Source organism: Triticum urartu, chromosome 4 (assembly GCF_003073215.2).
Source record: "Triticum urartu cultivar G1812 chromosome 4, Tu2.1, whole genome shotgun sequence".
NCBI classification, from domain to species: Eukaryota; Viridiplantae; Streptophyta; class Magnoliopsida; order Poales; family Poaceae; genus Triticum; species Triticum urartu.
Genome location: NC_053025.1, coordinates 134,448,494 through 134,471,375, shown reverse-complemented (window position 1 = coordinate 134,471,375; position 22,882 = coordinate 134,448,494).

Here is a 22,882-nt window from a genome sequence, read left to right as displayed (position 1 = left end):
TTCCTTGAGAAAGCAAAGTTGAAAGATGATGGTAGCAATTACACGAACTGGGTCCGTAACTTGAGGATTATCCTCATTGCTGCACAGAAGAATTACGTCCTGGAAGCACCGCTAGGTGCCAGGCCTGCTGCTGGAGCAACACCAGATGTTATGAACGTCTGGCAGAGCAAAGCTGATGACTACTCGATAGTTCAGTGTGCCATGCTTTACGGCTTAGAATCGGGACTTCAACGACGTTTTGAACGTCATGGAGCATATGAGATGTTCCAGGAGTTGAAGTTAATATTTCAAGCAAATGCCCGGATTGAGAGATATGAAGTCTCCAATAAGTTCTATAGCTCCAAGATGGAGGAGAACAATTCTGTCAGTGAGCACATACTCAAAATGTCTGGGTATAATAATCACTTGATTCAAATGGGAGTTAATCTTCCAGATGATTGCGTCATTGACAGAATTCTCCAATCACTGCCACCAAGCTACAAGAGCTTCGTGATGAACTATAATATGCAAGGGATGAATAAGACTATTCTCGAGCTCTTCGCAATGCTGAAAGCTGCGGAGGTAGAAATCAAGAAAGAGCATCAAGTGTTGATGGTCAACAAGACCACTAGTTTCAAGAAAAAGGGCAAAGGGAAGAAGAAGGGGAACTTCAAAAAGAACAGCAAGCAAGTTGCTACTCAAGAGAAGAAACCCAAGTCTGGACCTAAGCCTGAACTGAGTGCTTCTACTGCAAGCAGACTGGTCACTGAAAGCGGAACTGCCCAAAGTATTTGGCAGATAAGAAGGATGGCAAGGTGAACAAAGGTATATGTGATATACATGTTATTGATGTGTACCTTACTAATGCTCGCAGTAGCACCTGGGTATTTGATACTGGTTCTGTTGCTAATATTTGCAACTCGAAACAGGGACTACGGATTAAGCGAAGATTGGCTAAGGACGAGGTGACGATGCGCGTGGGAAATGGTTCCAAAGTCGATGTGATCGCAGTCGGCACGCTACCTCTACATCTACCTTCGGTATTAGTATTAGACCTAAATAATTGTTATTTGGTGCCAGCGTTAAGCATGAACATTATATCTGGATCTTGTTTGATGCGAGACGGTTATTCATTTAAATCAGAGAATAATGGTTGTTCTATTTACATGAGTAATATCTTTTTATGGTCATGCACCCTTAAAGAGTGGTCTATTCTCATTAAATATCGATAGTAGTGACACACATATTCATAGTGTTGAAGCCAAAAGATGCAGAGTTGATAATGATAGTGCAACTTATTTGTGGCACTGCCGTTTGGGTCATATCGGTATAAAGCGCATGAAGAAACTCCATACTGATGGGCTTTTGGAACCACTTGATTATGAATCACTTGGTACTTGCGAACCGTGCCTTATGGGTAAGATGACAAAAACACCGTTCTCCGGTACTATGGAGAGAGCAACAGATTTGTTGGAAATCATACATACAGATGTATGTGGTCCGATGAATGTTGAGGCTCGTGGCGGATATCGTTATTTTCTCACCTTCACAGATGACTTAAGCAGATATGGGTATATCTACTTAATGAAACACAAGTCTGAAACGTTTGAAAAGTTTAAAGAATTTCAGAGTGAAGTTGAAAATCATCGTAACAAGAAAATAAAATTCCTACGATCTGATCGTGGAGGAGAATATTTGAATTACGAGTTTGGTGTACATTTGAAACAATGTGGAATAGTTTCGCAACTCACGCCACCCAGAACACCACAGCGTAATGGTGTGTCCGAACGTCGTAATCGTACTTTACTAGATATGGTGCGATCTATGATGTCTCTTACTGATTTACCGCTATCGTTTTGGGGATACGCTCTAGAGACGGCCGCATTCACGTTAAATAGGGCACCATCAAAATCCGTTGAGACGACGCCTTATGAACTGTGGTTTGGCAAGAAACCAAAGTTGTCGTTTCTGAAAGTTTGGGGTTGCGATGCTTATGTGAAAAAGCTTCAACCTGATAAGCTCGAACCCAAATCGGAGAAATGTGTCTTCATAGGATATCCAAAGGAAACTATTGGATACACCTTCTATCACAGATCCGAAGGCAAGACTTTTGTTGCTAAATTTGGAAACTTTCTGGAGAAGGAGTTTATCTCAAAAGAAGTGAGTGGGAGGAAAGTAGAACTTGACGAGGTAACTGTACCTACTCCCTTATTGGAAAGTAGTACATCACAGAAACCTGTTTCTGCGACACCTACACCAATTAGTGAGGAAGCTACTGATAATGATCATGAAACTTCAGAACAAGATACTACTGAACCTCGTAGATCAACCAGAGTGAGATCCGCGCCAGAGTGGTACGGTAATCCTGTTCTAGAAGTCATGCTACTAGATCATGATGAACCTACGAACTATGAAGAAGCGATGGTGAGCCCAGATTCCGCAAAATGGCTTGAAGCCATGAAATCTGAGATGGGATCCATGTATGAGAACAAAGTATGGACTTTGGTTGACTTGCCCAATGATCGGCAAGCAATTGAGAATAAATGGATCTTCAAGAAGAAGACTGACGCTGACGGTAATATTACTGTCTACAAAGCTCGACTTGTCGCAAAAGGTTTTCGGCAAGTTCAAGGGATTGACTACGATGAGACCTTCTCACCCGTAGCGATGCTTAAGTCTGTCCGAATCATGTTAGCAATTGCCGCATTTTATGATTATGAAATTTGGCAGATGGATGTCAAAACTGCATTCCTGAATGGATTTCTGGAAGAAGAGTTGTATATGATGCAACCAGAAGGTTTTGTCGATCCAAAGGGAGCTAACAAAGTGTGCAAGCTCCAGCGATCCATTTATGGACTGGTGCAAGCCTCTCGGAGTTGGAATAAACGCTTTGATAGTGTGATCAAAGCATTTGGTTTTATACAGACTTTTGGAGAAGCCTGTATTTACAAGAAAGTGAGTGGGAGCTCTGTAGCATTTCTGATATTATATGTGGATGACATATTACTGATCGGAAATGATATAGAATTTCTGGATAGCATAAAGGGATACTTGAATAAGAGTTTTTCAATGAAAGACCTCGGTGAAGCTGCTTACATATTAGGCATAAAGATCTATAGAGATAGATCAAGACGTTTAATTGGACTTTCACAAAGCACATACCTTGACAAGATTTTGAAGAAGTTCAAAATGGATCAAGCAAAGAAAGGGTTCTTGCCTGTGTTACAAGGTGTGAAGTTGAGTCAGACTCAATGCCTGACCACTGCAGAAGATAGAGAGAAAATGAAAGATGTTCCCTATGCTTCAGCCATAGGCTCTATCATGTATGCAATGCTGTGTACCATACCTGATGTGTGCCTTGCTATAAGTCTAGCAGGGAGGTACCAAAGTAATCCAGGAGTGGATCACTGGACAGCGGTCAAGAACATCCTGAAGTACCTGAAAAGGACTAAGGATATGTTTCTTGTATATGGAGGTGACAAAGAGCTCATCGTAAACGGTTACGTTGATGCAACCTTTGACACTGATCCGGACGATTCTAAATCGCAAACCGGATACGTGTTTACATTAAACGGTGGAGCTGTCAGTTGGTGCAGTTCTAAACAAAGCGTCGTGGCGGGATCTATGTGTGAAGCGGAATACATAGCTGCTTCGGAAGCAGCAAATGAAGGAGTCTGGATGAAGCAGTTCATATCCGACCTAGGTGTCGTACCTAGTGCATCGGGTCCAATGAAAATCTTTTGTGACAATACTGGTGCAATTGCCTTGGCGAAGGAATCCAGATTTCACAAGAGAACCAAGCACATCAAGAGACGCTTCAATTCCATCCGGGATCTAATCCAGGTGGGAGACATAGAGATTTGCAAGATACATACGGATCTGAATGTTGCAGACCCGTTGACTAAGCCTCTTCCACGAGCAAAACATGATCAGCACCAACGCTCCATGGGTGTTAGAATCATTACTGTGCAATCTAGATTATTGACTCTAGTGCAAGTGGGAGACTGAAGGAAATATGCCCTAGAGGCAATAATAAAGTTATTATTTATTTCCTTATATATCATGATAAAAGTTTATTATTCATGCTAGAATTGTATTAAACCGGAAACATGATACATGTGTGAATACATAGACAAACAGAATGTCACTAGTATGCCTCTACTAGACTAGCTTGTTAATCAAAGATGGTTATGTTTCCTAACCATGGACAAAGAGTTGTCATTTGATTAACAGGATCACATCATTAGTTGAATGATCTGATTGACATGACCCATTCCATTAGCTTAGCACCCGATCGTTTAGTATGTTGCTATTGCTTTCTTCATGACTTATACATGTTCCTATGACTATGAGATTATGCAACTCCCGTTTGCCAGAGGAACACTTTGTGTGCTACCAAACGCCACAACGTAACTGGGTGATTATAAAGGAGCTCTACAGGTGTCTCCAAAGGTACATGTTGGGTTGGCGTATTTCGAGATTAGGATTTGTCACTCCGATTGTCGGAGAGGTATCTCTGGGCCCTCTCGGTAATGCACATCACTTAAGCCTTGCAAGCATTGCAACTAATGAGTTAGTTGCGGGATGATGTGTTACAGAACGAGTAAAGAGACTTGCCGGTAACGAGATTGAACTAGGTATGGGATACCGACGATTGAATCTCGGGCAAGTAACATACCGATGACAAAGGGAACAACGTATGTTGTTATGCGGTCTGACCGATAAAAGATCTTCGTAGAATATGTAGGAGCCAATATGAGCATCCAGGTTCCGCTATTGGTTATTGACCGGAGACGTGTCTCGGTCATGTCTACATTGTTCTCGAACCCGTAGGGTCCGCACGCTTAAGGTTACGATGACAGTTATATTATGAGTTTATGCATTTTGATGTACCGAAGGTTGTTCAGAGTCCCGGATGTGATCACGGACATGACGAGGAGTCTCGAAATGGTCGAGACATAAAGATTGATATATTGGAAGCCTATGTTTGGATATCGGAAGTGTTTCGGGTGAAATCGGGATTTTACCGGAGTACCGGGAGGTTACCGGAACCCCCCGGGAGGTATATGGGCCTTAGTGGGCCTTAGTGGAAGAAGAGAAGAGGCAGCCAGGGCTGGGCCACGCGCCCATCCACCCCTAGTCCGAATAGGACAAGGAGAGAGGGGGCCGGCGCCCCCCTCCTTCTCTCTCTCTCTTTTCCCACCTCACGAAGCCCTGCGATAGTAGTACATCAAGATCGTCACCACGCCATCGTGCTGACGAAACTCTTCCCTGACACTTTGCTGGATCGGAGTCCGGGGATCGTCATCGAGCTGAACGTGTGCTAGAACTCGGAGGTGCCGTAGTTTCGGTGCTTGATCGGTCGGGCTGTGGAGACGTACGACTACATCAACCAAACGCTTTCGTTGTCGATCTACAAGGGTACGTAGATCACACTCTCCCCCTCCCGTTGCTATGCATCACCATGATCTTGCGTGTGCGTTTGATTTTTTTTGAAATTACTACGTTCCCCAACAGTATGCAATGTAGGGCACCGTCCAGCCGGGAGTAATGGCCATAACCTCCATGTTCAGGTTGACCAGGCTGGGACCTCGACATCAGTCGGATCTGTGGCGCTCTTAGGTTGTGGGGGCTCTTCAGTAAAAGGATCTTCCTGAACTGTCAGCGAGTGAATATGCTCCAAAAACACATTGCTGGGGATGGCTTCTCTCTTGGAACCTATCTTTGCCAAATCATCGGCTGCTTGATTTTTCAATTGGGGTATGTGGTGGAGTTCTAACCCCTCAAACTTCTTCTCGAGCTTTCTCACTGCGTTGCAGTAACCAGTCATGGTTGGGCTTCTGACGTCCCACTCCTTCATCACTTGATTAACTACCAAATTTGAGTCGCCATAGACCATGAGGCGACGGACGCCGAGTGAGATGGCCATGCGCAACCCATACAGGAGTGTCATATTCTGCTTCATTGTTGGAGGAATCAAAGTGAATCTGGAGGACATATCTGAGCTTGTCTCCTCGGGGGGATACCAGAACTACTCCAGCACCAGAACCGTTCAGCATCTTGGATCCATCAAAGAACATGGTTCAGTGCTCAGAGTGAACTTGAGTCGGCAATTGCTGTTCGATCCACTCGGCGAGGAAATCTGCTATTGCTTGGGACTTGATAGCTTTCTTTACCTCAAACTTGGTATCCAAGGGAAGGAGTTCAATCGCCCATTTGGCCACTCAACCAGTTGCATCTCTGTTGTGCAGAATATCTGACAATGGAGCGTCGCTGACAACTGTAACAGAGTGATCTGAGAAATAGTGTGCAACCTTCTTCGTGGTCATGTAAATCCCATTGACAAGCTTCTGATAATGAGGATATCTCTGCTTTGACGGGGTCAGGACTTCAGAAATATAATAAACTAGGCGTTGAACCTTATAAGCTTTTCCTTCCTCTTCTCGTTCGACCGTAAGTACCGTACTGACGACTTGTCCGGTGGCTGCTATATAAAGTAGTAGAGGCTCTTTGCTGATTGGAGCAGCAAGCACCGGCTGGGTGGAAAGCAGGGCTTTGAGCTCTGCAAATGTTGCATCAGCTTCTGGGGTCCACTCGAACTTGTCTGATTTCTTCATCAGTCGGTAAAGAGGCAGCGCCTTTTCACCGAGGCGAGAAATGAATCGACTCAGGGCGGCCAAGCAACCAGTAAGCTTCTGGACATCATGCACATGCACAGGGCGTTTCATTCGGAGTATAGCGCCTACTTTCTCTGGGTTGGCGTCGATTCCTCGTTCGGAAACAAGAAAACCGAGTAACTTTCCGCTTGGAACTCCAAACATGCACTTTGATGGATTGAGCTTGATATCATACCTTTTGAGGTTGGCAAAGGTTTCAGCAAGGTCAGTCAGTAGGTCGGAACCTTTACGTGACTTGACCACAATGTCATCCATGTATGCTTCCACATTCCGACTGATCTGAGTGAGCAGGCACTTCTGAATCATCCGCATGAATGTGGCTCCGGCGTTCTTCAAACCGAATGGCATTGTGACATAACAAAAGCACCCAAACGGGGTGATAAAAGCTGTCTTTATTTCGTCGGGTCCATACAAACGGATCTGGTGGTACCCGGAGTAGGCGTCCAAAAAGGACAAACGCTCGCACCCTGCAGTCGAGTCGACTATCTGGTCAATGCGACAGAGAGGAAAGTGATCTTTCGGGTAGGCCCGATTGATATGCTTAAAATCGATGCACATGCGAAGTGAGTCGTCTTTCTTTGGGACCATGACAACATTGGCTAACCACTCAGAGTGGTAAATCTCTCGGATAAACTCAGCTGCCAAAAGCCGATCCACCTCTTCCCCGATTGCCTTTCTTTTCTGGATGGCGGACCGTCGAAGATGTTCTTTGACTGGTTTCACCTTCGGGTCGACTCACAAATGATGCTCAGCCAGTTCCCTGGGAACACCCGGCATGTCAGCAGGCTTCCATGCAAAGATGTCCCAGTTCTCACGGAGGAACTGGATGAGCGCTTCTTCCTATTTGGAGTCGAGTGAAGTCGAAATGTGAGTCAGAGCAGCATTGGGATTTGTCGGGTGAATGTGAATTGACTTCTGTGGCTGGCTTCTTGGCTCGAAGAAAGTCACTCGGATCCGCATTTTTCTGGTATTCTTGTAATTCTACCACGGCCATCTGGGCATCAGCGATCTTTGAGCCCTTCTGGAAGCACTCTTCCGCCTTCTTCCGATTGCCAGAGATAGTGATCACTCCTCTGGGACCAGGCATCTTCAGTTTGAGGTACACGTAACATGGTTGAGCCATAAATCATGCATAATCTGGCCTACCCAGAATTGCATGATAAGCACTCTGGAAATCCACAACTTCAAACGTCAACTTTTCTTTGCGGTAATTTTTGGAATCACCGAAAACCACGTCGAGTGCAATCTGACCGAGGGATGCAGCCTTCTTGCCTGGAATGACACCATGGGAACTCATGTGGCTTTCGCTAAGTCTGGACATCGGAATGCCCATTCCTTTCAACGTTTCTGCATACAGTATGTTCAGGCCACTGCCACCGTCCATCAGGACCTTTGTCAGTCGAGTGCCCTCGACCACCGGGTCGACCACCAGTGCTTGCCTCCCAGGGGTGGTGATGTGCGCTGGATGATTAGACTGGTCGAATGTAATGGCAGTCTGCGACCACTTCAACTAACTGGGTGTCGCCGGAGCGACCATGTTCACTTCCCTGTTGATGACTTTCAATCGACTTTTGCTATCAACGTCAGCAAAAATCATCAGAGTGGAATTCACGTGGGGATAACCATCGTCATCCTCTTCCTCATCCTCAGCCTTGTCTGCCTCCTTCTCTTTTTCCTTGGGCTGTTTCTCTCGGAACTGCTGGATTAGGAGCCGACACTGCCGAGTGGTGTGCTTCAGGTAAATGAAATTACCTTCTTCATCTTTTTTGGTGTGGATATGGCACAACAGATCCAAAACGTCATTTCCATCTTGATCTTTTACTTTCTTGGGGTTCCACGGCCCTTTGGGCTTCCCCTTGAACTTTCCTTGAACCACAGCCAAGGCTTCACCCGGAGCATCTGGCTCGGCCTTGTGCTTCTATTTCCGACCAGAGTTTCCTCCTCCGGCTTCATGGGCGACTGCTTTGTGCTTGCCACTCCGGAGCCGCTCTTCTTCTTCACCATTGGCATACTTGGTGGCAATTTCCATCATCCGAGCCAGAGTCATATTTCCTGTCCGGCCAAATTTCATATTCAACTCTCGATACCTGACGCCTTCCTTAAAGGCACAAATTTCCTGATGATCTGACACATCTTCTACTGTGTGGTGCAGGGTGATCCATCTCTGGATTTAATCCCTCAAAGTTTCATTTGGTTTCTGAACACAACACTGCAACTCTGTCAAACCCGCCGGCCGTTTGCACGTGCCCTTGAATGTTCTGACAAACACTCGGGCGAGATCTTCCCAAGTATAGATGCTGCCAGGTGCTAACTGATTCAGCCACGCTCTAGCCGAGCCCTCTAACATCAAAGGAAGATGTTTCATGGCCACTTCATCATTGCCGCTACCAATCTGGACAGCCACTCAGTAGTCTTCAAGCCAAGTGTCAGGCTTGGACTCCCCGGTGAACTTACTAACTCCAGACTCCAACCTGAAGTTGGTGGGAATTACCGCAGCTCTGATAGCTCTACTGAAGCACTCTGGACCAGAGACATGCACCTTGTTGCTGGTTTGGGGAGCTCCATCATGGCCCTCCCGGTGAGCTCTGTTTCTGTCGACCAAGCCCTACACGAGAATAGATCTCGCATCAAAGCCTGGCTCCCTGGGGTCGATTGGAATACCTCGCCCAACACTGTGAGGGCGTCTGTCTTCATGCTGCCAAGGCACGTATGACCCGCTCCTCGAGGGAGGCGTGGGCACTCGATGGCGATCATCACGATCGACTCGGCGATCGTACTGCTCTTGGTTTCTGTACTGATCTCGTCGATCCCCACGTCCCTCACGCCTCGGAGGCGATCTTGGGCTATGGGCCGACTGAACTGTGTCTGCCATCACGGATCTGCTGTGGATCCTATCCCGCGACTGAGATACAATTGTATTCTGCTCTCCCGCCGCCCGGAGCAAGGCTCGGATCTGCACCAGACCTCGACCAGCTTCTGACTGGGAGGGTTGGATCGACTCCGCTATCCGGGCAGCAGCAGCTAGATTCTGGATCGGGGTTCGGTATACCTGAGTTGGAGGTGGAAAAAGTTGGCGTCGACTGGACTCAGGAGCATGTTGTCGAGCGCGATCGTCAAGTGCACGCTGGAGGTTCTCCAGTCGAGTGTGCTCAGCCAGATTGGCCAAGCGCGCCTGCTCCAAGGCCTGGGCCTCGGGGGTTTCTCCAACTATAGGAGTGTGCAGGGCATCCATGTTCCGGTGACGAAGTTCTTCCCTCTGCTGCGAGGAGAGAGGTTCGGGGCGGTACTCCTTGTGAATGCGCGACGGATCGCCGTTCCCTTCACCTCCGTCTTCACGATTGAAGCCAGGAGGACTGCGTGGTCCATTGACCATCAGGACTTCCACCGCCAAGTCACTGCTGCCGCACTCGGATGCGGTCTCTACGGAGCCAGTCGACAGATCGAACAGGCCGTAGAGAGATTCGTCGGGCTCGATCTCCGCGACTTGAGGGGTGGCCCATTGGCGGGCCACCGCATGCTTCACCCACCGCTGAAGCCTCGACCGACCGGTGCGCTTGCTTCAGTGAGTCGCGAGGAGGGGGAAAGCTGCTGGAGTCGACTGGTACTGGGTAGACGGTTGCCGCAGGAGGACGCCACGAACGCACACGCGAAAGTGCGTCGGTGTCGTGTGGTGCCTCCTGGAGCCAAGCGGAGTCGTCGGCGACAAACACGAGTGCGCCGAGACGGATCTCGCGGCCCTCAGCCAAACCTCCGTCTGGAACCATGATGAAGGGGATCGGAAAAATTGCAACTTCTCCAATAAGTCGCTAAGACACCTGCCCCACGGTGGGCGCCAACTGTCGTGGATCTAAGACTGACAGTAGAATAGGGGGGGTAGGAATGTAGAGGCAAGATCCTAGCTATGGAGGAGTTGTACACACGAGTTTACGATTTCAGGCCCTTCTCGGAGGAAGTAACAGCCCTACGTCTCGGAGCCCTGAGGCGGTCGACTGAATATATGTGTGTGAATTACAGAAAGTGTGAACCCTTGTCCCAGAGGAGGGGGTGGCTTATATAGAGTGCGCCAGGACCCCAGCTCCCCTCCGTTACACAGGGTTCAATGTTCATAAAGGAAGGGCGTTACTGGTAACGTCTGTAGTAAAGTGTTATAAATGCCCATAAAGCTATGGTTTAAGTCTTGACCGTTACAGAGTGGAGAGTTTCTCATCTTCTGGTGGTCGAGTGTCTTCAAGGTGGTCAAGTGAGCACATCTTCATGATCGAGTGGACGATGGTTTCTCTTTGACTGCCTTTGATTCTTTGTAGAGATGTCCTTGGGGAGGGTATGTCGGACAGGCCCATGACCCTACCCTAGGTACATAGCTTCATCATCTGGTTCGAATGTCATCGCTTTGAGAGATTCCTTGAAATCCTCAAACCAAGGATCATGACAGGTTCGATGACCTTCATAGACATCAGAGAGACGGTCCCAGATAAGCTTCGCATGATCGAGATGCATGATATTCCTGAACTGATTTTGAGATAGATAGGAGCAGATGACGTCCTTCGCCGTGAGGTTGAGAAGAGTGTACTTGCGAATATCATCTGCTTCCGCCATCTTGCACAGATCGGTTGTCGGGTGGTAGGTGCGACATATGCCAACGGGTGGCTTATCATTGTGGGAGCCAGTAAGACATCGCTGGTGCCTGGAAGCGGGATGAGGCGAAGAAATGCACGCCGACGAATCTTACCCAGCTTCGGGGCTCTTCGAGGAGATAACACCCCTACTGCTGCTCTGTGGGGTCTCCGCATGATCACTAGATGAACGAGTGGCTACAAGATGCTCCTTGAGCTGTTTTGCGAGAAGAAGAAGAAGAAGAAGGGCACGGCTAGCTCTCCTCTCCTCTCTATGTGGTGTCTAATACTAGCTCAGATCAACCCTTTGCATGGGTGCCCCGGGGGGTTTATATAGGCTCACCCCCCGGGGGTACAATGGTAATCCGGCTGGGCGTGGGCCCCAGCCGTCTGTGTCTACGCTCGCCGGCTTTTGCGCAGGCTGCTGGGGCCCGCCGGCTGGTGGGTCCCGCTGGCTGCCGGCTCCTTGGTCGACAGGCAGGCCCCACTGTCCAGGGCCTTGTCGGTGGCTGGTTACTATTGCCTCAACCTGGTGACGAGGGCTTCGCCGAGGTGGGCGTGGCTACAGTGCCGCCGCCCGGTGGGCGATCGCTGTAGCCTCACCGCGTCTTGTCTCCTTAATGGGGCGTCCCCTTCGAGGGAGGGGGCAAGCCGGCTGCGGGGAGCCGGCCCCGTCTCGGGCCGACTGGGGGAGGCCTGGCCGCCTTCGGGTGTCTCTCTGCCTGAAGGGGCCCACCGCCCGTGGGCCGCGCTGGCAGCCCGTCGTGGGTGACATCAGGGTCAAGATGGCAACAGTGCCGCACCGGACGGGTCATGGCCACCCTGTACGGCGCACTGTGCCAGGTGTGCTCCGGGATTCGGGGGTGGCAGGCTTTACTGTAGCCACGCCCCGTCACATCGCCGTTATGTGGATGCAGACTTCGAGGGTACGATCTTGACCGCTTTGTGGGAGCCGGCCTCTTGGAGTCGGCCTTCTCGTGGTCGGCTTCTTGGAGCCGGCCCTCCCGCGGCTTTCTTCACGAGGGCTAAAGCCGGGCCGCCTTCAGATAGTCGGCCTGGGAGATAGCCGGCAAGGGGAAGGCGGCCCCACGTCTTGGATTCTTGAGGGCCGGATCGGCTCGTAACTTTTTTCGGAAGGGCCAGGGGGAGCCGGCTAGGCTACCCGTGGTCATTTACTCCGACAGTAGTCCCCGAAGCTGATCGAGCTTCGAGGCTGACAAAGGGACAAGAAGCTTGGTCAGCTTCCTATCCTGAGGAGCCGGCTTTGCTTAGGCGCCGTCTTCGGAAAGCTCCGTCTCTCGCAGGCGGGAACGTGGGTCGGCCTGCGAGCTAACCGCGCGCCATCCCGCGGGCCATGTGGCAAGGAAACCCTGCCAACGCACGTGCGCGACGGGACGCCGCCGCAGGCCCGAGCCCGCCACTCCTAGGCCTCGGCCCGAGCGCGGATCTTCTGTGGCCCACACGGACTGCTCGCCTTCCCGCGGCGGTTTTATTACGCCATCAGGGCGCAATAATCGCGAGACGTGGGGGAGTGGGCGCAGTTGATCCCACGTTCCCCCACACCACGCCTCCTCGGCTCCACCGCGCGGGTCTATAAGTAGGGGGAGGAGGGGAGCGGCAGAGGCTCGCACGCTCTCCCTTGCTCCGCCCCTTCTCGCCTTCCTTCCTCTTCCCTTCGCCGCCGCAGCGACCCATTGCCGCACCGCTCCGCCATCAGACCTCTCGGTTCCTTTGGTCCCGCCGTAGCGGGGTCGTGCGCGTCTCCGCCGTCGCATCGTCTTGTTCCTCGCCGCATCGTTCCCATGGCGTTGTCGAGCTCGTTGGATGGCTCCAACGTCCACGAGGACCACGTTGAGTTCCTCCGCCAGACGCGGCGTCTGCCGGGCGAGAACTACGTGCGGGTTCGTCTGGCGCCGGCGAGGGAGATTTCGCCGGCACCGGAGGAGGGCGAGCGGGTGATCTTCCATTCGCACTGCCTGCGTGGCTTCGGACTCCCGGCGAGCGGATTCCTTCGTGCTTTTCTTGAATTCTACCACCTCCAGCCTCATCACCTCACGCCCAACGCGGTGATGCTGCTGTCGGCTTTCGTCACCTTGTGCGAGGGCTTTCTTGGGGTTCTCCCCACTCTCGAGCTCTTGGGGGGAATTCTTCCAGAGCAAGCTCGGCACCGTTGTCGCGGGCGTGCCCGCCTCCTGCGGAGCCTTCATTGCCATGAGGCGGACGGGCGAGAACAATCCGTTCCCGCCCGTCCCGCTGATCCAGTCGGTGAAGCTCTGGCAGAAGTCCTACTTTTACGTGAAGAACGTCACCCAGCAAGGCGACTACGTCAACCTGCCGGCTTACGTAGCCGGCCCACCGGCTGGGAGGCAACCCTCGTGGAGCTACCGGGCCAGGTCGTTGTCTCAGGCCGGGAACGCAGCCGTCTCCCGGCTCCGGGTGATGATCCAGTCGGAGGGCCTGACCGGGGACGACCTGGTGGCCACCTTCGTGGAGCGCTAAGTACTTCCGCTCCAAGGCCGGCCTCACATGATTTGCCAGATGAGTGGCCGCTTCGACCCGTGTCGGCTGAGCACCAGGGAGATGCCTCATGCCGAGGTGTCTTACATGGTGAACTACATCTCCAACTGCAAGCTCGCCGAGGATTGGCGATACGGCAAGGGGCCGTATTCTCACGCCAACCCTCCGCCTACCGTAAGTTTTTCTTCTTTTCTTTCTTTTGTAGCCGGCCTCATGATGGCCGACTTCTGAACAATTGGTTTGCCCTCAGCAGAACCCTCTTCTTCCGCCGACGGCCGGGGCTGCAGGGGTAGAGCGCCAGCTCCTCCCCGACCGCACGGTGGACGACGTCGATGATCCGGACCTGGGAGCGGCCGCCATGGAAGATGCCATCGTGGGGGAAGGCGATGAGGCAGGAGGCGCGGGGCTCGGGGCCGGCCTCTAGGACTAGGCGGACGATGACGAGGTCGAAGCCGCCCCGCACCGCCAGCCGGCGCTTGATCATCAAGGCGCGGGCCCGTCTGCCGCGCCGGCTGCCCGTGGCGGCGCGCAGAAACGCCGGGCCGCGTCGACCTTCTTCGGCAGCCGGCCGAAGAAATCCAAGGGTTCCACGGCGGCGACCAAGCGGGATGAGGCGGCCGTGAAGGCGGGCCGCTTCCGCAAGGCGGTGAAACAGCCGCAGGCGATCTCGGCGTAAGTCGTCAAATGTCTTGTAATTTTTTTTGTCGTCCTTTTCGATTGAGGCTCTTCTAATCCTTTCTTTGCTCGCCGGGCAGGGCACCGCTTTCCCTCGAGCGAAGTCCTAGCGGCTCTGTAGTCGGGCCGACTGGAGGGTCCTTAGGCTCCCGCCGCATGGACCCCCGCACCGACCTCATGGAGGCCACGGAGCGGGACGCACGGGAGGCGCGGGAGGAGTGGGAGGCGGCGGAGCGAAGGACAGCCCAGGCGGCGAAGGAGCAGGCCGACGCGACGGCCAAGGCCCGGGCGGAGGCGGCAGCCGCGGAGACGGAGGCGGAGGCCTCGCACAACCAGCCTCCGCTGCTCGTCGTTCCCCTCCGTGCCGTGGCCCCCGACATCCCCGTGCCCCCGTCGGAGGAGGTCGACCAAGACCCGCCAGTGGTGGAGAGGAGGGAGGACCACGTGGTCTTCGTGGAGGAGGCGCCGCAGACAGCGCCGACTGGAGCGGGCCAAAGCGGCCAACCAGCCGCGACGCCAGAGCAGCCGGCCGGGGGCGAGCCGGAGGCAGGGGCCGGCCTCGAGGTGCAGCCGGCATTTCGCCGGCGCGCAGGGGTAGCTACCTCCTCGTCGGGACCGCACCGAGCTGCGGGCACCAGCCAGACGGCGGAGGCCCTGGAGGCGGCCAGCGTCAGCACGTCCGAGTGGACGCCCAGCGGGGGGACGGCCGAGCTGAACACAGCGGCCCAGGAGGTCCGGAGCCGGCTTCAAGCCCAGGCCGCTTCGCTGCAGCGATACACCCAAGAGTTCCCTGCGACGCGGGCCGTCATCCGGGTAAGCCCTCTGGCCTTGGTTGTTTTGCTCTTTTGATTTCTTCCGTGGGGGCGCGTCAGCGCACCCACTGGGTGTAGTCCCCGAGTTCCGAGTCGGCTGCTGAGCAGGCGGCTTGGAACTTACTAGGTCCTGACAACTATCTTATCCTCGCCTCCTGTCTGATCTTCCAGGAGTATCATAACCTCCGCGTTGCTGCCTTCAACTCCCAGGCTCAGGAGCTGGGCCGAAAAACCGAGGACCTGACCAGCAGCCGGAGTGCGTGCTTTGTCTCGTTCATCTCCTGTGGGGGCGCGTCAGCGCACCCACTGGGTGTAGTCCCCGAGATTCGGGCCGACTGCGGAGCAGTCGGATCGGATCTTCCCTGACGACTTCTTCCTTATTGATTTTTCCTTTGTCTTCATGCTTGCAGGAGCCAATGCCGACTTGAGGGGGCAGCTCAGCGGGGCCCAGGCCGCCCTTCGCGCCAAGGAAGCCGAGTACAACGCCTTGGTCCTAGAGCGTGACCGCCTGGCCAAGAAGTTGGCCGACCAGGAGAGAGTCACAAGGCGGCCCTGAAGAAGGCGCAGGACAGCGAGGACGCCCTTAAAACTGAGTTCGAGACCGAAGCGGCGGGCTGGGCTGAGGCAAAACAAGTGCTGAGCGAGGGCTTCGGCCGAATTGAGGATCTGATCGATGGTAAGCCGCCTTCCTCACTCCTTGCTTGCCCCTTGCCCCCTGATTTGTGTTCTGACTTGTGCTGCTTTTTATTCTTTGTGCAGACTATTTCCCCGGCTACTCCATCTTCGCCACCCAGACCATCGAGGCCCACCGCGAGGCGCGCCGGCAGGCGGGGGCTGAAATCGTGCCGGATGCGAGCTGGACGCTTGAGGAGCAACTCTTGGCGGTCCAAGCCCGGCTGCAGCCGGCTCACTGCATGCTCCGCCGCCTCCAGCGCGCCGGGGCGCAGGTGTTGGCCGCCCTCTGGCCAGGCGAAACGATTCCCCGCACCTCGAGTCGGACTGCCGACTGGCTGGAGGTTGCGGTTGGCCGCTTCGAGGCCTGGAAGGCATCGGCGGCCCGGCTTGGAGCTGGGCGGGCGCTGGAGTTTGTCCAAGCCTGGTATCCCGGGCTGAACCTGGACCAGCTGCGCACCTGGCGGCTGGAGGCCGATGAGGAGATGGAGGAGGTGCGGCCGGCTATCGCTCAGCGTGCCTCGACGATTGCCGAGTGCACTGACATCAGCGTCTTTGCTCTTGAAATAAATGACGACGGTGTTGCCCAGCCGGAGGAATGGTTTGGGCTGGACCCGGCAGCGGGTGAGGACTCGGCGGAGGAGATCGCTTCCAGTGATGAAGGTGAAGACGACGAAGGAGAGGAAGGCGAAGATGTCGAGCCGGTCGGTGAAGCGGCCAGCCAGCCCCAGCCTGACTGTGCCTCCAGCAACGAGGCGTGTGCTAGCGCGCCCTCTGCGGGAGGTGGTGATCATGCCGAGGTTCGCCAGCCGGCCACTCCTCCAGCCGGCACTGCCATCTCTACCGACCTGCCTGACTCGCCAGTCGCTCCCTTGGCTTAATCTGCCATCCTCGCTTTTCCTGCTTGTTACTCTTTGAACATTTTTTGTTAAACTTGCACAGTTCCACCCACTGGGGGTGTATTCAAACTATGTTGAATGCTGGCCTTTCGAAGGCCTTTTGTGTAAATATGATCGTGTGTGTGTTTGGCTTCCTTTCGCGTGTGCTTTTTATCTTTAGGTTGTTTCCTTTGCCGCCTTCCCCTAGCTGCTGCCTTCCCAACCGGCAGCTGCTCTGCAGCCTGCGGCTAAGGAAGAACTTGGCTATATTTATTTTTGGGGAAGGCAAGTACTCGAGCTTTCTTATATTGAAGCGAGGTAAATGGAAGCCGGCCGGCCGGCTACTCTAGTAGTCGGTCGGCGGTGGGAGAAAAACCAGCTTTTGTTATATTAGTCCGTTAGTCCCTAGCCGTTTTTCGTGTGGGCGTCCTTTCCTGCCTTTAACTCTTGCCAGCCGGACAGCCGGTTTTTCGAACTGCGACTTTTGGCAAGAGAAGGCTTGGGTGCCAGCATACTACTTGTCTGACCGCGGGTAGGACTTCTAATATAACTCAAGGCGGCCAGTCCCCGGGCCAACTAGTCGAACCCGGTGCCGGACGAAAAAAGTGAATGTAATGACATGATCATAAGCATGATACTCTTCATTTCTAGATAAAAGATGGCAGTCCCTGAGCTCTCCTCGGGGGGGCTATTGTCTCGTACTTAGTACAAAAGTTAGCGTGATACATACTGCATTTCAACTGTAAAATCTTCGAAGGAGGTTGGCGTTCCATGGTCGTTCCGACTCTTTGCCAGAGTCATCTCTCTTTCGTGCCTTCGGCTTATATGCATCGATCAGGTAGTAGGAGTCATTTCCCAGCGCTCTGCTGATGACGAAGGGGCCTTCCCAAGGGGCCGAGAGCTTGTGTTGGACGGCTGTTCGCTGGATTAGCCGGAGCACGAGGTCGCCTTCTTGGAAAGATCTTGGTCTGACCTTCCAGATGTGGTAGCAGCGCAAGCCCTGCTGGTAGATGGCGGACAGGCTGAGGGATAACAGCCGGCCTTCTTCCAGCAGGTCGACACCGTCTTCTCGTGCTTCCTTGGCCTCCGCCTCTGTGTACATGGTTACCCGAGGCGAGTCGAACTCGATGTCGGTTGGGATGACCGCCTCGGCACCATACACGAGGAAGAAAGGAGTGAAGCCGGTTGACTTGTTTGGGGTAGTGCGCAGACTCCAGAGGACGGCCGGCAGCTCATCGAGCCAACAGCCGGCCGAACGTTCCAGTGGTACGACCAGTCGGGGCTTGATGCCGGAAAGGATGAGGCCGTTGGCTCGCTCGACTTGGCCGTTTGACTGCGGGTGGGCAACGGACGCTAAGTCCAACCGGATGCCCTGCGTCGCGCAGAAACGTGCCAATGCTCCCTTGGCGAAATTCGTGCCGTTGTCGGTGATGATGCTGTGTGGCACGCCGTAGCGAGTTGTTATATCTGCGATGAATGTCACGGCAGTCGGCCCATTCAGCTTCTTGATCGGCTTTGCCTCAATCCATTTGGTGAATTTGTCCACGGCGACAAGCAGATGTGTCATGCCGCCGCGCGCCGTCTTGAACGGGCCCACCATGTCCAGCCCCCAAACGGCGAAGGGCCAAGTGAGGGGAATGGTCTTGAGTGCCGAAGCCGGCATGTGTTGCTTGGAGCTGAAGACTTGGCACCCTTTGCAATGTTTAACTAACTCCTTGGCGTCATCCAAGGCAGTCGGCCAAAAGAACCCATGGCGGAAAGCTTTGGCGATGAGTGATCTTGAGGCCGCATGGTGGCCGCATTCTCCTTGGTGGATGTCTCTGAGGATTGCGATGCCCTTCTCTTGCTCGACGCATCACTGGAAGACTCCAGTGACACTGCGCCTGACGAGCTCTCTGTTGACGATTGTGTATGCTCCGGCTCGGCGTTGGACTTGTCTTGCCTCTGTTTCGTTAGCCGGCAGATCTTTGTTTATTAGGAAGTTGAGGATGGACTGAGCCCATGATGGAGCTGCGACTTCTTCTATCACCAACACGGCTACTGCGACCAGGGCGGGCGGGCTGGGTGGTGAAATGCTGGAGTCGGCCGCCACCTGTTGTGTTGGTGCAGTCCCCGGGCCGACTACCGCAATCCCTGAGCCGGGTGTGGCAGTCCCCGGGTCAGGCGTAACTACGGAAGTCCCCGAGCCGCCTACTGACGTCCCCGGGCCGACTATCAAAGTCCCCGGGTCACCTGCTTGGTTCTTCGAGCCGGACCCGGCCGCGTCGGGGTCAGGCGGCACGAAGATGGAATCGGACTCTGGAGACGGCTTGATAGACGGCTTGAGGAGGCGTTGCAGAGAGACACCAGTTGGTATTGCCTGCCGAGTGGAGCCTATTCGGGCCAGGGTATCAGCTGGCTCGTTGTCGGCTCACGGTATGTGGAGGAACTCGCATCCTTCAAAGTACCCACTGATCTGCTGAACGAGGAAGCGGTAGCTTGCCATATTTGCATCCTTGGCATCCCAGTCGCCGGATGATTGCTGGACTACCAAGTCCGAGTCGCTGTAATTTAGGATTCGGCGTATGCCGAGCTCCTTGGCAAGCCGGAGCCCGTGTATGAGCACCTCATACTCGGCCACGTTGTTGGAGGCGGCAAAGTGAATTTGCAGCGTGTATTTGAGCTTGTCGCCTTTGGGAGAGGTGAGGATGACGCCGGCTCCCAAGCCGGTGCGCATCTTGGACCCGCCAAAGTGCATGCGCCAATGAGTGGAGTCGGGAGCTGGCGGTAGGTACTGGGTCTCGGCCCAGTCGACAAGGAAGTCGGCCAATGCTTAGGACTTGATGGCGGTGCGAGGCTGGTAGAAGATCGTGTAGGGGGGCAGCTCGATGGCCCATTTCTCCACCCGGCCGGATGCATCCCGGCTGCCTATGATCTCGGCAAGCGGGGCGGTGCATACGACCGTGATGGGGTGCTCTTGGAAGTAGGGCTTCAGCTTCTTGGCGGCGAAGTACACGCCATAGCACATCTTCTGGTAGTGCGGGTAGTTCTGCTTCGAGGTAGACAGCACCTCGCTCAAATAGTACACCGGCCTCTGGACTGGCTGGGCTCGGCCCTCTTCTGGGCGCTGGACTACGATGACGGTGCTGACCACCCGGCTGGTTGCAGCAATGTAGAGGAGCATGGGCTCTTTCTCAGTCGGCGCCGCCAGGACTAGCGGCGTGGCCAGCATCTTCTTCAGCTCGTGAAAGGCTTGGTCGGCTTGGTCGTTCCACTCGAAGTGAGTGGTCTTGTTCATGAGGCGGTAGAGGGGGAGAGCTTTCTCTCTGAGCCGGCTGATGAAGCGGTTCAGGGAGGCCAAGCACCCGGTGAACTTCTGGACGTCTCGAAGTTTGGTGGGAATCGCCATTCTCTCAATGGCCTTGATCTTTATTGGGTTGCATTCGATGCCGCGTTCGGAGACCAGGAAGCCTAGGAGCTGGCCGGCTGGCACTCCGAACACGCATTTCTCGGGGTTGAGCTTGATCTGGAACTGGCGCAGGTTCTCAAATGTTTCCTTGAGGTCCTCCAACAAGGTGTCGCGCTTCTCCGTCTTCACCACTATGTCGTCTACGTAGATGTGGGCATTTCTGCCGAGCTGCTTGAGGAGGCACTTCTGCATGCAACGCTGAAAAGTGGCACTGCCATTTCTCAAGCCGAATGTCATAGTCAGGTAGCAGAAAGCTCCGAATGGCGTGATGAAGGCGGTCTTCAGGCGGTCAGCCGGATCTAGCTTTATCTGGTGGTATCCTGAGTAGGCATCCAAGAAACTCAACAGCTCGCATTCGGCCGTGGAGTCTATCACTTGATCAATCCTTGGCAGGGCAAAGGGATCTTTGGGGCAGGCCTTGTTGAGGCTCGTGTAGTCTATGCACATGCGCCACTTGTTGTTCTTCTTTAGCACGAGGACCGGGTTGGCGAGCCATTCTGGAAAGAAAACCTCCATAATGAAGCCGGCTGCCAGAAGCTGGGCTATCTCCTCTCCCACAATCCTTCTTTTCTCCTCCGACAGTCGGCGGAGGGGTTGTTTGACTGGCTTTGCGCCTTCTCGGACGCGTATCTTGTGCTCGGCGAATTCCTTCGGAACACCTGGCATGTCCTTAGGGGACCATGCAAAGATATCCCGATTCTCACGGAGGAAGTCGGCGAGCTCGCCTTCCTATTTGCTGTTTAGGTTTGCCCCGATGACGGCAAACCTTTCTGGGTGCTCGGGGTCAAGAGGTATCTTCTTCGTCTCCTTGGCCGGCTGGAAAGATCCTTGGGCATCACACTCCTTGGGATCGGGGGACAGGGCCGGCTGTTTGCCGGCCATGGCCATGACTCGGTCCAACATCTTCTTTTCTTCGGCAATCACAAGGGACTCGGCCAGCCGGCTGCTGGCTGCAGCGCACTCGGAAGATTTCTTGTAATCGCCGGCTATGGTGATGATGCCCTTGGTGCTCGGCATCTTCATCTTGAGGTAAGCATAGTGGGGAACAGCCATGAACCTGGCCAAGGCAGGACGGCCAAGCAATGCGTGGTAGGGGCTCTCCAGGTCCACCAGTTCAAACCAGATCGCTTCTCGGTGGAAATGATCCTTGTCTCCAAAGAGTACATCAATCTTGATCTTGCCAATGGGGGCGCAGGACAGGCCAGGTACAATGCCATGGAACACAGTCCGAGTAGGCATGAGTTGCTTCGTCTTGATGTTCAGCTTCTCCAGGGTGTCATGGTACAGGATGTTGATGCTGATCCCGCCGTCTATCAGCACTCGGGAGAAACGGGCGGCGCATCTGTCCGTTGCAAGGGTGGCATCCAAAACCAACGCATAAGAGCCGGGAGATGGCATCACCTCTGGGTGGTCGGCCGGGCTCCAGCTGATAGGCTTTTCTGACCAGTGCATGTGCTCGGCAGGGTTGGTAGCGACCACGTTGACTTCTTGGTGCTCTCGGCGTCTGCTACGCCAGCCTTCAGGCTGGCTTGTGAAGACGACATAGGCGGCATGCTCGTCGGGGAACTCATCATGCACAGCTCCGACTGTTGGCCGAGCGGTAGGTGGCTGCGGAGCCGGAGGCGGCGGGCCAGCAGGCAGAGGCGGCGTGAGCCCTTCGCCTTTGGAGATTCAGGTGAGCCAGTGGCACTTCTGGGTTGTGTGGTTGGACGGCTTCACGCCGCTATGGAACTTGCATGGGGCGTCGAGAGTTTGCTCGTAGGAGAAGGCCGGCTGCCAAACCGGCCTGCCGCCCTTCGGCTTCTTGGGTGCGGGCCGCCCTTCGGGCTGCTTGTCCTCGACTGTGGCCACCTGCCGGCTAGTGGAGAGTGGCACGGGGCCCTTGCGCTTGTGGTCGTTCTGGTACGGGCGTCGGCTGGAGTCCCCAGCCGGCGTCTTGGGCGCCGGGTTGATTACCTTCCCGGACGCGTCTACCCGGAGTTCAGTCTTCATTGAGGAGTCGACGGTGGTGTACTTGTCCTCTATGACCAGAAGCTCGTCGAGGGTAGTCGGCTCGTCGCAGAGGAGCTTGTGCTTAAGGAGGGTGCCCTCTCGGCATCCGGCGGTAAAGTATTCTATGGTTTGCACCTCGTGCACCCCTTCGCAAGAGTTGCGGAGCTCGGCCCAACGCGTGGGGTAGTCGCGAGTGGACTCGGCGGGGCCTTGTACGCACAAGGAGAGTTGTCTGGGCTTGGGGGCCCGCTTGTAAGTGCTGGTGAAGTTGCGGACGAAGGCCTCGTGAAGTCTAGCCAGCTGTTGATGCTGTAGGGCCTGAGGCTATTGAGCCAGGTCCGCGCCGTGCCTTGCAGCACGAGGGGCACGTACTTCACGGCAACGCGCCTGTTGCCGTTTGCTATGCGAACCGCTATGGAGTAGTCGATCAACCAATCTTCCGGCTTCACGGAGCCATTGTACTTGGGCGTGTCTCTTGGGAGCGAGAACCCTTTGGGGAAAGGCTCGTCGCGGATGCGGGGGCCGAAGCAAGGCGGGCCGACATCATCTTCTTCTTCTAGCGCCAGGGGTCGCGCTAGGCGGTCGATCCGATGGCGGGCATCGTTCTCGCCGACTCCTT